At 48.5% G+C, this 14,062-nt stretch overlaps 1 long non-coding RNA gene across 1 annotated transcript; it reads left to right on the top strand.

Moving 5' to 3' along the window:
* Positions 1-5,631: 5,631 nt before the first annotated feature.
* Positions 5,632-10,845, top strand: LOC120760640 (uncharacterized). The gene is made up of 3 exons (XR_005703435.2): positions 5,632-6,017; positions 7,102-7,248; positions 9,876-10,845. It is a non-coding gene; the product is annotated as an uncharacterized LOC120760640 (long non-coding RNA).
* Positions 10,846-14,062: the final 3,217 nt, after the last annotated feature.

Here is a 14,062-nt window from a genome sequence, read left to right on the forward strand (position 1 = left end):
TGCCCTCTAACATAACATAACATAACATAACATAACATAACATAACATAACATAACACAACATAACATAACAAACATCACCCTCTGTCACCCTCTGTCAGTCTCAGCAGTAACATAACCTTCACTTGCTGGATGATCCCAGCCATGTCTGCCACAGAGCTGCCACACAGGGGTCTGGGGTCTGCCCTGCCCTGCATCTCTGCTGTCACACAGCCCCTCAGGGACCAGTCACCAGCACACTCAGGGGTCTGCATCACTTGCAGCTCTGTTGTCACATGGGAGCAGGCACTGCCAGATACCCAGCTCCTGGCCTTCAGGCAGCACAGCTGGCAGCAACTCATCGGCCCTTGGGGTATCGGGGGACCCCACTGACAACCTTCAGCTGTTGAAGGTTACATCAGGTTTGTTCCCCATCCCCTCTGCCAGCAGCAGCACTAGGCAGGGCAATGGATACTGGTGCATGGCCGGCACCATGGGTGGTGGCCTTCCCAAATGGAGCACCCAGCATAAGCATGCTGAGCTGTGTGGATGAAGTAGCCTTGGGTGCACAGCTCTCAGCATGTGCAGCGGCACTCATCCTGCCTGTGCTCCCACAGGTCTGCACCACTCCTGGCTCCACCCCCTCAGGTAGTGATCCTGTCACATGTGGCACTGACCCCGTGCCACATCCCCAGGATCAGCACCCACAACACAGCATATGCAGGGCTCCCTGAGAGTGAAGTGGGCATGCAGCCAGCCAAGTACAGACTCTAAGCAGAGCTCCTCACTCCATGAAGTGGAGCAAGGAGAGATTTACAAACCCCTTGGAGAGCCCAGGGCTCCAGCTCCAGGCCTGGCTCGGCTGCAGGGAGGCTGCCCTGTGCGTTGGTGCAGAGTAGGCGAGGGAGTGATCTCACCAGTTTGCAGCAATCACAGTGCTCTGTTGTGTATTCTGTGCTGACAAAGGTAGTCATATCATCCAGCAGATGGGATGAACCTGCATCAGTGGGCAGAGGTCTGAGTGGGTGCACAGGTGGTGGGAGCTCCCCCAGCCAGGGGACAAGTACAGCAAAGGAAGGTGGGGCAAGAAACCTTTGGGTTCCCTTTGGGAATGCTAAACATAATGTTAAATACTAGTGTTGGAATTTTATTGTGAAAGCACATGTCTGGAACTGGTCTGGGCACCTGCCTGACTCAGGGATGGGATGATGCAGACAAGGATAGGGACGTGACTGCAGTGACAGGTGGGGAGAATTCAATCTCATTTGAATTCTCTCAAGCATAGCCCTTCCTCTGGGCACAGGAGCACAGTGTGGTGCCAGCATTACCCTGCTGTTCTGGCAGCAAAGACCCACTGACAGTGCAGGGTCACACAGGCTGCAGTGAAAAGAGGATAGCCCTGGAATCCATCTCTTCTTCCTCCTGAAGCTTTCCTTCCTCCTCTCCTGGGAACTTCCGACACCCACACACCTTTGTCCATCCCACTGTCTGCACACCCAATACATTGTGACTGCTTCCAAAAACACAAATTGGCTTGATCTGGCTGGCCTCCGTCCCAGAGGAAGCCAGGGAGGGGGGACATGTCACCCCAGGAGGATGTTTGGGCCAGGCACCCACTCCTGGCTGACCAGAGGAGGAGGAGGAGGAGGAGGAAGAAAAAGGGGAGGAGAAGAAGGATAGCTCTTGGTTTCACTGCATTGTGCTGTTCACCCATGGCATGCACATGTGAAGCCTGATGCTGCCACTCCTCTATGCTGACAACAGGGCAGCTGCCACAGGGCACCATGATATTGTTAATAGTGACATCATGGTGGTAGTTTTGGAGCCCTCGGACCTACTTCCCAGGGTCCCCCATGGCAGAGTACCCCTGTGCTTCCCAGCTCCTCTGGGCAGGAAAGTAGCTCCTCCAGCTGCCTGAGGCTGCAGGAGAAGTTGAGCTCTTCCTGCCTCCTCTTCCTCCTCTTGCTCCTGAGAATTGCAGCCTTGGGTATGATAATGTGCTAAGAGTCTCCGTGAGAGTAAGTCTCTGGGAACTATGTAGCTTGTTTAGTTCAGAAGCTGGCATGCAGAGAGGCCAGAGCAGCAGGACCTGGGGTGGATGTAGCGCTGTGCCCTCTGAAAGATGGCAGAACTTGGGCCCAGGCACACCCCAGAGATGGGGCAGGACAAGGGACAGGTTAAAGGCTGCCCTTGGATGTGGATGGAGGCTGGGCAGCACAGAGTGGTGAGGGTGATGCACAGGAAGATGGCCTGGGACACGTAGTGTAGCTGGAGGGCAGCAGCAGCAGGAGGGCAGCAGTTTGGCAGTTCTGCTGCAGCCAGACCAGCCACAGGGACCACCTGCCTGCACAGAACTGGTGCCATTTGCTTAGGACAGTGCACTCATGCCTAAACACATCCCATTTTCTTAGGCATGATTCACACACATCCTGCTGGGAGCCAGGGTAGGATCTGGTATGATGTATCCTTCACATCCTGCTACTGGCAGGGGCACTGAGCAGTCTCCTATCTGCCCAAGGGTGGTGCTTCATCTGGGATAAGAAGGAGCCATGTGACAAGGAAGGTCCCACTCTTGGGGTGCTACATTGTCCAAGGAGGATCAGTGCTGCCACGTACACTGAGGGCTCCAGTTGTCCCACTTGGCTGGCCTGTATGGGGACCAGCACGCAAAAAGCACACATCACTTCCCTATGAGTTGGAAGCAATTTGCCTCAGGGTGCAGATCTAGAAGGCTGGATCTCTATTGTGCCTCTTTACCTGCATAGAGGAAGAGAATAGGCAGGTCTATCCATTTATCTGCAGGCTCTTATCTATTGCTCATATTGGTACAGGAGCAATGCTGGCTCAGCCTGCTCAGGGCATGCACCTCTGCTTCTGGTGGAGCCTCTCCAGAGGGTAGATCCACACACAAGGTGCTGGGTTAGTGCCCATGACCACCCTGGTCCAGCTCAATTCTTGCTGTGGGGGTTGCACTGAACTCCTGTCCCACCACAGCCTTGGCTTGTAGGAGTTAAAGCCCTCCACTGACCTTTGACCCGTCTTGCACAGAATCCCCAAGGATCCTGTGAAGCAAGCACAATCTGTCCCATTCCCTGCCCTGCCACAGAAGTCAGTGAGTCTATTCTGCAGTACCACATTTGCCACAGGAGCCTGGATCTGTTTCTGCTGCAGTGCCTCTGACACAGCCTGCTCCTACCTGGGCACCTCTTGGCCATGAATCCACCTTGCCTGTGCCCCAGGAAGGAAGGGAGAGGGAAACACTCTCAGTTCCCAGCACTGCAGGAGCCCAGGGCACTGAACAACACCCCACAGCGTAGGATGCAGCCACAAGCAGGGCACCATGTCCACCAGGAGCAGAGGGAGCCTGCAGGCAGAGGCTGCCCAGGACATGACTCCCCAGGCTGCAGCCTGCTCCCTGGCAGTGGGCCCAGAGGACTAGAATGCTTGAAAACTGTCAGGGCCTTGGTGTCAGCATCTCCAGTGAGCACAGGGCTGCCAGCCTGAAAAGAAGAGTGGGAACCTCCCTTCCCTGTTGTATGCTGGCATTTCCAGATGGATCTGTGCATGGCAACATGTGTACCCAGACTGAGTGCATGGTCCCTATCCTGCTGCACAGCCACTGCTGCCAGGGCCTGCTGAGGCACTCTGTGGCACCTGAACTTCCCACGGAGTTGTGCCCCTGCTTAGATGGGGCACTGGTAGGCTGCAGAGTTTCCCCTCCAGCCTGCCCAGACCTCCAAATGTCCCTTGTCTGACTCTTCTTCCTCCAATGGGTTGTATCCCACCCGCCGCACTGACCCACACGACTCTCATCCTGCTTTTCTCTGCACCTTGAGCAGTGGTGAGAAACAGGGTTTCAGGGGGACCTCAGCTCCTGGCACATCAGTAGTTCCATCTGGAACTGGAGAGAAATATTTTTGTGCTATCAGAACAGAGGGATGCTCCAGCTCAGCTTCAGCTCTAGGAGCTCACATGAAGCTCTGGCTGTGTGTTACATTGAGGGATGTGGCTTCAGTATTTCCAGACAGAACATTCCTGAGAGGTGACCTGATAGCAATCTCCTCTCCCGCCTTTCCAATTTCTTTGTTACACTGAATGAACACACCTATTTTTTTTCCCCTTTTTGAGACACCTCAAAAGCCCATAAATAAAATGTTATGATCTGCTGTGGCCAAGAAATTAAGTTTCTGGAAAAAGAACAGAGGTTCAGGAAAGTTGCCACTCCTGGTCACTTACCCCTTAAAAGACATCTCCAGACATCTCCAAATACTGCTCAGCCTGGAGAAGAGAAGGTTCTAGGGAGACCTCATTGCAGCCTTCCAGTACTTAACAGGGGCAGATAGTGATAGGATAAAGGGGAATGGTTTTAAACTGACAGAGGAGAGATTTAGATAAGATGTTAAGAAGAAATTCTTCCCTGTGAGGATGGTGAAGCACTGGCACGTTGCTCAGAGAAGCTGTGGCTGCTCCATCTCTGTAAGTGCTCTAGGCCAGGTTGGACAGGTCTTGGAGCAACTTGGGATAGTGGAAGGTGTTCCTGCCCATGGCAGGGGAATGAAATGAGCTTTGAGGTCCCTTCCAGCCCAAACTATTCTGTGAAACATGCCAACCTTTTCAGGGCTTTCCCAGAAGACTAGAGCATCCACCTGCATCGCCAAGAATCCTGTCTGTCAGGAGTTAGGGATTTTGACCACCAATACGCTGGGAGGTAATAAAGGAATTGTTTTCCAGACTGCCCTAAAATATGGGTTTATTCACGAGATGTATGTCAACAGCAAGATGACTCTTCTTGCAGAAGAGTTTGGGGTTTGGGGTTTGGGTTTGGGGAAGGTCCCCCAAATCACTGGGACTAGAGACCGAAATGGCACTACTGTGCCACAATCAAGGCCAAACAGACCTGGGTAGAGGTGGCCAAACTGCCTGGACTGCCCAGGTCCTCTCTGCAGCCTTATGCCTTTTGCCAAGGCAAACAGACTGCTTATCCTGGAGCTGCGACACTGCCTGCATGGAGGGAGACATAGCCCCAAGTGCAGGGTTCAGCATGGCCCACACTCACAGGCTGCCTACAGGCAGCCCTGGCTACAAGCACAATTTCTCCTCCAGGACTGAGGAGCTGGGGACAAATTCACCTCAGCAAACAGAGGTTGCTCTCTTGTGGTCACTGCCAGCATGGAAACTGCATCACAAGCACCAGTGCCATATGACTCCAAGACACCTGGAAGCTATAATGTTGTCGAGCACCTGTACATGACTAGACCTGGTATTTGCTAACGAACCACATCACATGCTGAAGAAAGACGGTTGGGTGTGCTGCTCCCAATGGATCACGTCATGGGTTGGCACAGTTTAGTTTTTCGTTAAGGAGGAATGGAGAGTATTGCCCTGTCAGGACCTTGGAATTGTTTTAGAAAGGACAAGGACCTATCAGAAGCCAGTTTGGATACTGGCATCTGCTTTGACCACTAAGAATGTTGAATGCGACTTTAGGAAGTACTTATATAAACCTTGATTTTGTTTTAAGTCAGGCCCTTTTTCCTGCTGGCTAGCTGAACCGGTAACATCGAGTGAAGCCTGCCGCCCCCCCCCCCCGACCCCTTGGGGGGAGCTGGCCCGAGGCCTGGCCGAGCTCCATCGCCTCCCGGTTAGGGAGGAGAAATTGCAGCTTAATATCAACTACTTTGAAAACCTCCCTGGAGCCCCGGAGCCCCGGAGCCAGGAGAGATCTCCACCGGGCCCCCGATAACAACTACGGGCCCGGTTGGGCTGAGGCCGCCCCGACTGCCACCGAGGAGTGGGCAGAGCTTTCCCCCCTCCCCTCCTCCGGTGATTTTCAGATAAAGAAGAAAAGAGTGGAGGAAAAAAACCAGGCCGATCCGAGGTGCAGCGGCAGAGAGACTGCTGCCCGGCAGAGATCACACGGCTGCTGCAGGCCTGAGCAAAGTTAACCCCTTCAGGGCAACATGAAGCTGCCAAAGCCTAACCCTTCCTTAAGAGAGAGAAGAAAGAGACAGAGTGGACGTAGAAATGACACAGCATGAGGTCAGTAGAACAAAGTAAAAGAACTGATAAAGATTATTGGAAGGCGGGATTGAGTATGTGGACATTTTTAACTGGACTTCTCTGGTGTAAAATATGGAGAAATTGACTATTTCTAGTAACGTCTTAATGTTGTTTGGAGGAATGCTGGTTCTAATCAAAGTTAGGGATTGATATGATTGAGATTTAAGTGGGAATCTGAAAGCCCCTCGGCTCCTGGGGTAAAAGCAGGTCTATTTTCTTTTCAGATAGAGACAATTTTAGAGATAGAAGAGAATCCTTCTTTTGTACTAGAGAAGGCGTTCTTAAACAGTACCCCAGATGCACTGAGAGGCACATGAGTAGCCAGGGGAAAGGCTGCTAATGGGTGGAACTGCACAATCTGCAAAAACTCCAGGCAATTGCAGACTTATTACATTAGGAGCCAAAAGACTGTTTTTGTCTTGTGGGGAATGTCTCCATGGGACTCTAGAGAGACTCCTCTCCCAAAGTGATGAAAGATTAAGTTTCAATGGTGAAACTGACTGAAAATCACAAGTTGTGTCTCTATGTTATAAGAAAGTTAACAGTTTGTAAGAGAAGGGAAGAGCGTTTTAAAGTTTCATTTCGTTTTGTTTTTACAACTTTTCCATTCTTTTAGTGTGTGTTAATAAAACTATCTGTTTATTTTTTAAGCTTGAGTCTGCTTTGTTCCTCCTGACCCTCTCCCACAAAAAGAAAGTAAACACTAAGACCACTACACTAAATTTAGCAAACAGAATTTGGTGAATGTAAAACCAAAATACATTAATTGGTTTTTAACTAAAACCATTACACGTCCTACCAACTGGTGGAGGGTCTGGCTGTGTGTCACACCTCTGGGCTTTCTGCTGCCTGTGGTTGGTGATGGCTGCACATGCTCCAGGATTATCATGTCCTTATGGATCAAGAGGATGAGCTTTCATCTGCTGCTCTCTGGTGAAGCTCTGTTTGCCTCGGCACCTGTCTCAGGCAGGGACCCTTCTGTCTCATTTACCATGTGAACTATTTCAAGACCAGACTCTTTTCTGAACGTATTTTCTCGTTATAAACATTTGATTCTCCCCAGGACAGTCATAAGGAATGAAAAAGGCTTGGAGAAATATTCCTGAGTATGCTCTTCAGGGCTGCTCCTCCCTAGGACCATCCTCCTTGCCTGCAGCTCCATGCTGTGTCCTCTTGCACAGCCCAAGTTTTGTGGGCTCAGCGTGAGAAGGTATTTCTTGTCAATGCTGCACCTTCTGTGTACAAACATCAGATGTTTTCCTAGCTGTAATAATTCTCGCTAGTTACTGTTCTTTTCCATTGTTTTTGTGGTGGTTCATAGACTTTTCTCTGATGCATAGCTGGCTGCACTACCAACATCCTTTTTCTGTTCCCTCCATGCTTTGCACAAACTCTGATATTAAAGTTGCGGACTGGAGACCACGTGTGTAGAGAGCAATACTCACATGCCAGGGCATTGCTTCTTCTTGTCTTCTTGTTTAGATAGCTTACATAAGAAAGAACCAAACAGCCACCTGATTAGGAATCTTCCCTACCCAATTGTGACTCTGCCAACTCTTGCATTGGACTCCTAATCCTTGCTGCTATGCCTAATATACTGCAGGCAGGCTGAGCTGTTGCATTAAAATGCCCTGTCCACACACAATGCAATTCACAGAGCTTTTCACAGAATCACAGAATAGAGATGGAAGGGACCCAGAAGGATCATCAAGTCCAACTCTTAAGTGAATGACCCATAGAGGGATCAAACCCACAGCCTTGGAGTTACTAGCACCATGGTCTGACCAACTGAGATTTCTAGTACTCCATTCAGCATTTCACATATGGTCTCCAATTAACTGATTTATTAAAGAAATATGGGTATTGATCTAGTATCGATACCCAACTGTGACGGACAAAAACTCTCTAACAGTTTAAAGTTAGAAAGTGTATGTTTATTACGGCCGGGCAGCACGCGGGATAGTTCCCTAATTCGCACTGCGAAATTCACAGGTAATTACAAAGTCTTTTATTTACAAAAGTGTTGAATATCCAAAATACAAATGCATATTCATACCCCTGTCACCTCCCATTCCTCGCTTCGTATGCTAATTGGCAAAAAGGCTGTTAAGCATGCGTACTTTGTTTCTTAAAATGAGTCGGGGGTCTATTTTGGGGAGGGGTCACCTAAAATGAGGAAGTAAGATGAGTTTTCCTCGTCCTGACCTTTCTACCTTTTCAATGCATTTGTGACAAATGATTCCTTGGTAGAACTTACAGTTTCCTGTGTTCAATGGGTCCTTTAAGCAGGAAATCTGCAGCTATCTTATGTCTTATTTACCACATTCTGTTTTTTCATGACAAGGACAACTACATAAACATAAACCTGACAAGAAATGGGTTACAAGATCCGGGGTAGCTTATCTAAGATCCGGCTTCTGTTAACTGCGAACAAAGATTACCTATCTACTTCAGCTAGTTCAGCAACTTATTATCTTAACTTTCCTAAAAAAATCCTTAGTTCCTCAAAATTAACGTCTCATTACTTTGGAGATGAAAGATTAATTTATCCACTGCAAAGCCAGTATGAAAAAGTATGCAGCAAAAGCTCCCACCAGCATCCCATGATGCTATGCTGGCTCCTTGCTTAGTGCTTTCCCACCCTTCCCTTTTCTGGACGTCATTCTCTTAAGTCCCAGCTTCAGTCACTGAACTAGGGTCAATTGCAGTTCCATTATGTATGGTGGTTACAAACCAGCACTCTGCTTCTTTTGACTCATTTACAGCTGTCAGGTGCATCCCAATCCAGCTATCTCCTTCCATGATATTCCTTCTCCCTCCTCAGTGGTATGAATGCACACAGAGAAATCTTAAAATAACCTTTCACAAACATTCTGCCATTCCTCATAAGTCGTGCTGGTATTTCAATATCCCTTATGCTGTGTTTAGTCCCTCAAGAAGCTGCTCTGCCTGCCACCCAAACCATTCCTGTCCCCACTCCAGCAGCTGTGATGCGGGACACAAAAACCAGCTGTCACAAAGCAAAGCTTCTCCCAATCACCTCACAGCATTTATGTTTTGTTCTTAATACCCACACACCTTTAACATCCTGCATATTAGCAGGTGGTTGTTACAAGGCTCCTTCTCTTTTCCCAGTACTTGTTTAGATGTTCCCGACCCCAGGAATGTATGGTAAAATGAACCAGCAGAATAATCAATATCCACCAGAAGGAAGGCAAGCCCATCAACAAGCAAAGGCTTTGGGGAACCTCAGGGAGGAGCTGGCAGGGACAAGTTCCAGTCATGGCACATGACCCACACTGCTCTTCACCATGCTGTGAGATCTGGGGGGATATTGATGAACCAGCAGAGTAATCAATATCTACCAAGATCATAAAATGGATCAAAGTCTCCATGTGATGTTACAAAAATTCCTCACAATTCTTAAGATGCTTCTACAGTGGACTTCTCAAACCACCCCATGGAACCACAGCAGGTACTGCCAGATTGGTCACTGAGGAAACACGCCCGAACACACTGTAACTGCCAAACTTCCCACTGAAAGCAAAAAGAGCAGGCAGTTTGTCCCACCAACTACCATGAGTGACAGACACCATTTCTCCATGTTCTTTTGACAACCACATCATATGCCTAGCCTTGTGGCTCAGCCTCAGTGGCAGCAGGAGCCTCCAGCTAGTCCAAAACCCATCAGCTACAGCTCAACACCAGGCTGGGGTGGTGGGCTCCCAGCTGAATGTGCTTCCCTGTGCTGGGCAGAACTTGCACCAGCACACTGCATGCTGTTACTTCTCTTGAATCCTTTGGCCTCCAGTCCTCTTATCTTTCTCCTTGTTTCAGGGAAGCACTTGCTCGAGACACCCAGCTCCTACCAGTTACTGGCATCCCAAAAGGAAGTTGGGCTTCACCCACCTGCATACCTGGAAGCTGGTGCCTGCTCATTCCAACAGCTGTAGTGGCCTGACCTCAGCTCTGCCACAAACTTGGGAGAGGGGAGAGCATGGCCAACCACTTGTGTGCTCCGATGGCAGTCCTGCCAAAGCGTGTCCCTTGGTGCAGGCTAACACTCCTCTCTGCCTGGTGCATCTCCAGACCATGAATCCAGCAGACATTTGTGAACACTGCAGAGCCCGGGGCGCAAGGGCAGGATGTTTCTCCACAGCAGGAACCACGCGGTGTGCCTAAAACCCTTTCTGCACTATGAAACTGGGCAACACCTTTGCCATTCAGAGGGAAGGGAAGCCCTTCAACAAGCAAAGACTTTGGGGAACCTCAGGGAGGAGCTGGCAGGGACAAGTTCCAGTTGTGGCACATGACCCACACTACCTGCTCTTCACCATGCTGTGAGCTCCAGGGAGCTCTGATCTCAGAGCTCACAAGCTCTAAGATCCCATGGCCTCTCTTTCAAGGGCTGCCCCTTCCTGGCAAGTGTCCCCTTCCCTGCACAGCTGATGTAGGGGGGCAGGGAGGCTTGGCTTCTGCCCCCCAATTGTCCCATCCTCTTCCGATGTGTGTTCTTTCATACTCCTCATTCTCAGTGGATAAGTCTGTTCAGATGGAAAGCTTTTCCCAGGATTAACTAAAGATAAATTCTTTTCTCCCCCTTGCTATGACAGTGGCTGGATTAAGACCTTAGCTACATGTGAACAGTGCAGGGAAGCCCTCATCATGGCCAGAAGCTGAGTCATATAACCAGCAAAGAATTAAATCTCTATGAGGCAGGGAAAGGAAGTACTGTCTTAGAGCAAAATATTTAGATTCTGTGGAATATTGGCCAATTACAATATTTTTCTTCAAACAGAACATTTATGAGAACACTGAAATAAATATCTGAGAACATGCTATACCAAAGCCTTGAGTAATTCCTGGTGCAAAAGTGTTCCCGTATTTTTCAGGCAGCTTCTCCATTTAGTGTTTGGAGTTGGATGACTTCTGGTGGGACTGAGTTGCACTGACAGGTCTGGTGGCGTGTGCTCCTGCCGCCTGGAAATGGTGAGGGTCACCTCCCAGTTTGAACCAAATGGCTGGGTGTGCTGCAATGTGAGGTGTGCTGGAGTGTGAGATGTGCTGTCGACTTCAAAGACCCTGCCAGCAGGAGCCTGGGAAAGAGCTTTTCCTGGGAAGTGGAAAGGCAGTTTCTGACCTTCCTCTGTCTTTCAGTCCTGTCTGGAGGGCAACAGAGGGATGTAGACACAAATGAGATTCCTTAAATAGCTTTTTCTGAGATTCAGATGAACTGAGCTGCTAACTTAAGTCACACTCACTGCTGCCATGTCAGGGTACTTACTTGTTCAGTGATGCTGGGGGTCACATCCCACTACCATGGCTGCAGAAGCAAGGCAAACGCACCCACAGATCCCTAGCAGCTTAGGTGTTATGCTCCCAAGCTGATGCCCATCCTGGCCCCAAACAGTCTCGTCACATGCCTTGCCTTCTATTCTGCCCCCATTTCCCCCAGTCATATGAACAACCTAGCCTAGTTCTTTCTCTTTCAGGCTCAATTTTTGCTGATTTTGCACCCTTGTTCACTGATTGTAGCCTTGGTGAGTGATCCCAGTCAGGCAACACCGCTGATACTCTTACCCCTTTGCCTGTTTCTTGCTTTTTGCTCAGCCCCTGGACAGGGCTGGCTTCTCTGGCCTGGCAGTCACCTCTCCATTTAACCTCAGCCCAGAGCCATACACCTCCTTGCAATTTTGCACTACTGTCCTCAATGTTGGTATTTTCCTACATTTCAGTCACTGCCACCTGATGCAACACCAAAACTGACTTTCAACACAGGCTGGAGTCTCTCTTCACTGGATTTCACATACCCATTATCCCACATGCCAGTAGGAAACAAGCCACCACAACACTCCTTGTGAGCCTATGGATACTCTCTTCTTCCTTACATTAGGTGGGGTGGGATTAGGGAAAGAGTTTGGGAGAGGGACACAGGCAAAACCACTTTCACAAAACAAAATAATTTGTCTTTGTAAAATATTATGCAGATTATGTATTATGCAGATGATGACATCATATATCCTCCAAATGGATGGGAATGACTGATGAGGACTGGTCAAGCCATCACAAGATGATCCAACTGTGCTGATAAAACATTTCCTGAGTTTACTTCTCTTAAAGAAAATAACTAGGTTTGGATGGAAGAGCTGAGTGGCAACAAATAACTTTAGGGTGAAGATGCTGAAAAAATGGCACTGCCTCACGGATTCCTCTTTTTTAGCCTCCCAAGAACTTCCCAGCTTCCTGATAGGCCCAGGCTAAGGACAGCCTCCAGAGCTGTGTACTGACAGAGTGCTGACAGCTTTTTCCTATGGTACTTTTGCTCTTGACACCATCTCTTGACTGCCAGACAGACCAGCTTCCCACAAACCATGACATTCCAGGGAATATATTACACATATGTGAAGTTCTCTTCATTCTCTCCCACCAAGGCAGCCAGCCCTTCATGTTGATGACACATTCCGATAAGGCAGAAGGGCAGCCCAGGGTTCTTATGCACTTTGCACTTGTCTAGAGCTAAAGCTAGAGGAGATGAATGCCTTCAGAGATTGCAAAAGACAATTGATCCATGGTGGCATCCCAACACATGCTAGAGGAGCAGTTATCCAGTCACCACTGGCAAATGCTTTGATGGGAATGACTGGCAGAGCCCTGACCACTCCATAGTACTCCCTAAGCGTGTTCTGTGCCAGATGTGGTGATACATCTGTCCATCTCTTCATTGGTATCACAGCTCAATCTACTTGGATGCTGCTTTCATGAGGCACCCAAGAGATTTCCATAAGCTTTTCACCATAAGAGTATGTTTTCAGTTGCTTTCAAGTTGCCAGACTGAAGTCACCTGAACTGCACATGTCAAGCACACATCCATCAGATGGGTTAAACAGAGACTCTGAATTGGACCAAACCCACAAGAAACACAATCCACATATTTCAAATAATGAGACAGGGAAAGCCATTAATGAAAATAATTGTACTAGTTAGTCACCTTGTTAAGAAGCCTACATTGGTCGAAGCACTAAAAACATACAGTTACAGTTCAGAGCAGAAAGCCTCCGGGCTTAGATCCTTTGTAGCATCTCTGTTGAAAACCATCCAACCTTGACCAAACTATCAATTTCTGACGATGAGTTCATGCCATCCATAACTCTCTCAAGTTTGTGAAGAAAATTCTTGTAAGACACCACCATCGCTTCTTTTCTACTATCTTCTCATAGGCTCTTCTGCCTATCTTTCCTGCCAAGGCATAGAGTGTTTTCTGCAGTAGGCCTAAGGTGGTGACATAATACTGTAATAGCTGTGACATTTTTTTCATGTTATTAATTCATTAATCAAATCTGGGTTCAGGACACTGGGAGCCTGACTGGCAGTGGAGGATCCTCCCTGTTCATCACTCCACTGACAATTCACTCCAAGATGTCTCCCTGCTCTCACCTAATCTCACCCTTTCCACTCTTCTGCAAACTCATTTACAAAGTTATTTGTTACAACTAGTGTCTCACTAAGAATGGTACCTAGACTGAAATAAGGAATTTAAATCCATGATGTGATTTTCCACGAAAACAAAGCATTGAGAGGCTGACACCTGGCACTACAGAAAAGGTCTCTGAACTGTTACGCCAGTATCTTCCACACATGTTTAGGCACTCATCTTTGAACATCTTGGTCTGCATGTGTTGTATATACAGACTGTTCATAAAACTACTGTTCCAGAGAAGAACTCCAGGATTTAGGTTTCCCAACACAGGAGAAAAAGACACTTCCATGAAGAGAGGTCTAACTTCATGATAGTTGCATTTAATCACCAAATTGCTCTGTTACTTGATGCAAATGATGGAGAGGCTGGGCAGACATGTTATGAACACAAGAAACAGGGCTGCCTCAGGTCATACAGGGAATAACTCCCTACTAGAAGCCAGGCAGAAAACACTTCCTTCTAAATGCTTGACTTCAGGGTTGTGTTCTTGGGTTGTACTGAATCGACATGGAAATGCAACTCATGCCCAAGGAAAGGCAGAATGCTT

The sequence above is a fragment of the Hirundo rustica genome, chromosome 17 (genome assembly GCF_015227805.2).
Source record: "Hirundo rustica isolate bHirRus1 chromosome 17, bHirRus1.pri.v3, whole genome shotgun sequence".
Classification (NCBI taxonomy): domain Eukaryota; kingdom Metazoa; phylum Chordata; class Aves; order Passeriformes; family Hirundinidae; genus Hirundo; species Hirundo rustica.